The 2,497-nt window shown below is 38.4% G+C and overlaps 1 non-coding gene across 1 annotated transcript; it reads left to right on the top strand.

Moving 5' to 3' along the window:
- The first annotated feature begins 2,140 nt into the window (after positions 1-2,140).
- LOC131175138 (small nucleolar RNA R71) lies at positions 2,141-2,247 on the top strand. The gene has a single exon (XR_009145299.1). It is a non-coding gene; the product is annotated as a small nucleolar RNA R71 (small nucleolar RNA).
- The last annotated feature ends 250 nt before the right edge of the window (positions 2,248-2,497 follow it).

The raw sequence follows: 2,497 nt of genomic DNA, 5'->3' as shown, positions 1-2,497 counted from the left end.
ACACTTAAAACTTACATTGTTTCCAATGTAAAGCCCAAATGCAAAAGAAAAGAAAAAAAAATGCTAAAAAATAAAATAAAATAAGGGAAAGAAAAAAAATCTAATTGTGGCTAACAAGCCACCCATGGGTTGCCTCCCAAGAAGCACTTTTGTTTATCGTCGTTAGCTCAACATTGCAAAGCTCCTTAATCCACTGAATGCTCCTGAAACCCCTCATAAAATGGCTTGAGTTCATGACCACTGACCTTGAACACTTTGTTAGTTCCTAAACTTTGAATTTCAACTGCACCATAAGGAACCACATTAGTAACAACAAAGGGTCCAATCCAACGAGAACGCAACTTACTAAGCATTAGCTTCAATCTGGAATTATACAATAAAACTTTTTGCCCAATCACAAACTACTTCCTTAGTTTGTCATGGAATGCCTTTGTCTTTTCTTTATAGATCCTGAAATTCTCATAAGCCTTAAGGCAAATTTCCTCTAATTCATGCAAATGTGATTTTCTTTCTAACTCATCCTCCATGCTTAACTCAAAAACATCCTGCACAAATGTATCAACCACATCAATAGCAAAAATAGAATGATTGTCAGCAGGATACTTTATGGCATCAAAGATATTGAATTTGACAGTCTCTCCATCAAACTCCATAGTTAAGGTACCCTCATCCACATCAATTTTTGTCTTGGCAGTTTTTAGGAAAGGTCTTCCAAACAAAATCAAAGCTGAATTTGATGAGAGAGCACTATCATCCATGTCCAGAATGTAAAAATCTATAGGAAAAATCAATCCTCCAACCTGCACCAACACATCCTCAACTACTCCCAATGGGTAAGTATTAGAATGATCAGTTAACTGAATAATGACACTGGTTTCTTTCAAAGGACCCAAATTCAAAGTTTGAAAAACTAAATATGACATGACATTAATAGATGCTTCTAAATTTGCCATTGCACGTTCAAATTTAGAATCACCTATTCTGCAGGGAATAGAAAATGAACCTGGATCCTTACACTTAGGGGCTAAATTTTGTTGAATTAATGCTGACACATTTTCCCCCACACTGATCATCTCATTATTCCTCAGCTTGCGCTTTGTAGTGCATAGTTCCTTAAGGAATTTAGCATATCTAGGAACTTGTTTGATCATATCCAGTAAAGGTATATTGACCTCTACCTTCCTAAAAGTCTCTAAAATTTCTTTCTCTTGTTCTTCTTTCTTCGTCTTGGCCAACCTGTAGGGGAATGGAGGAAGAATAGAATTATTAACCTTATTCAGTTTAGGTTCAGTATTTACCTCAACTTCAGGAACTTCAGACTCTTTTTCTCCTTGCTTCTTCTTTTTTGTTGACTCATGTGGAGTCTGATTATCAACTTCTTTCCCACTCCGCAATAGTATCGCACTCGCACTTTCTCTAGGGTTCATGACTGTTTGTGATGGAAGCTTTCCAGAACCTTGAGTTTTCAGCTTACTCACAGATGAGGCTAACTGACCAATCTGCCTCTCTATGTTTTGAATGCTATTTCTGGTCTCCTGTTGAAACTGTTGTGTATTGTTAGCCAAAGCCTTAACATTTTCATCAAGTGACATACCTTGATTTGAGGGAGGCGGAGGCGGAGGCGGAGGTGCTTGATTCACTTATGGTCTTTGCTGCTGGTATCGGTTTTGCACCGGTTGATTCCCATAACTCAGATTGGGATGATCTCGTCATCCTGGATTATAAGTATTTGAATAGGGATCATACATGCGTTGTGGCTGTCCATAATGTCCTACTGCATTAGCATGTTGCACATTCATCCTCTTGTAATGTAAGGCACATATCAGTAGCATGACCCGAACCCGAACAAATTCCACATACCTTAACAGTTTGCATGTTCCCTATAGCCAACTGCCTCACCAAAGAAGTTAAATCAGAAATTTGTTTCTCAAGGTTAGATGTACTTACCTCATTAACCTTCATTGGTGTGTGATCCATTCTCATTCCAAACTGCTGAGAATTTGCTGCAATGTTAGCAATCAGCCTCCTTGCCTCTTCTGGTGTCTTGTCAACCAAAGCTCCTCCACTAGCAACATCTATCATATTGCGGTCCATTGGTATAAATCCCTCATAGAAATACTAAATCAAAAACTGGTCACTTATTTGATGATGGGGACAGCTTGCACACAGCTTCTTAAATCTCTCCCAATACTCATACAAACACTCTCTATTGTATTGCTAGATGCCACAAATTTCTTTTCTTATGTTGGCAGCACGAGAAGCAGGAAAATACTTCTCCAGAAATATCTGCTTCATCCCATTCCATCGGTTGATAGATCTGAAAGGAAGATAACACAACCAATCCTTAGTTGTGCCTTCCAATGAGAAGGGCAAAGCTCGAAGCTTGATTTGATCTTCTGAAACTCCTTGAGGTTTCATGTTGGAACACACAACATGAAATTCCTTTAGATGCTTATGTGGATCCTCACCTGCAAGACCATGAAACTTAGGCAACAAA

The sequence above is a fragment of the Hevea brasiliensis genome, chromosome 16 (assembly GCF_030052815.1).
Source record: "Hevea brasiliensis isolate MT/VB/25A 57/8 chromosome 16, ASM3005281v1, whole genome shotgun sequence".
Taxonomy (NCBI): domain Eukaryota; kingdom Viridiplantae; phylum Streptophyta; class Magnoliopsida; order Malpighiales; family Euphorbiaceae; genus Hevea; species Hevea brasiliensis.
Note: the sequence above shows the minus strand (reverse complement) of the source record. Positions and strands in the feature narration are given on the sequence as shown.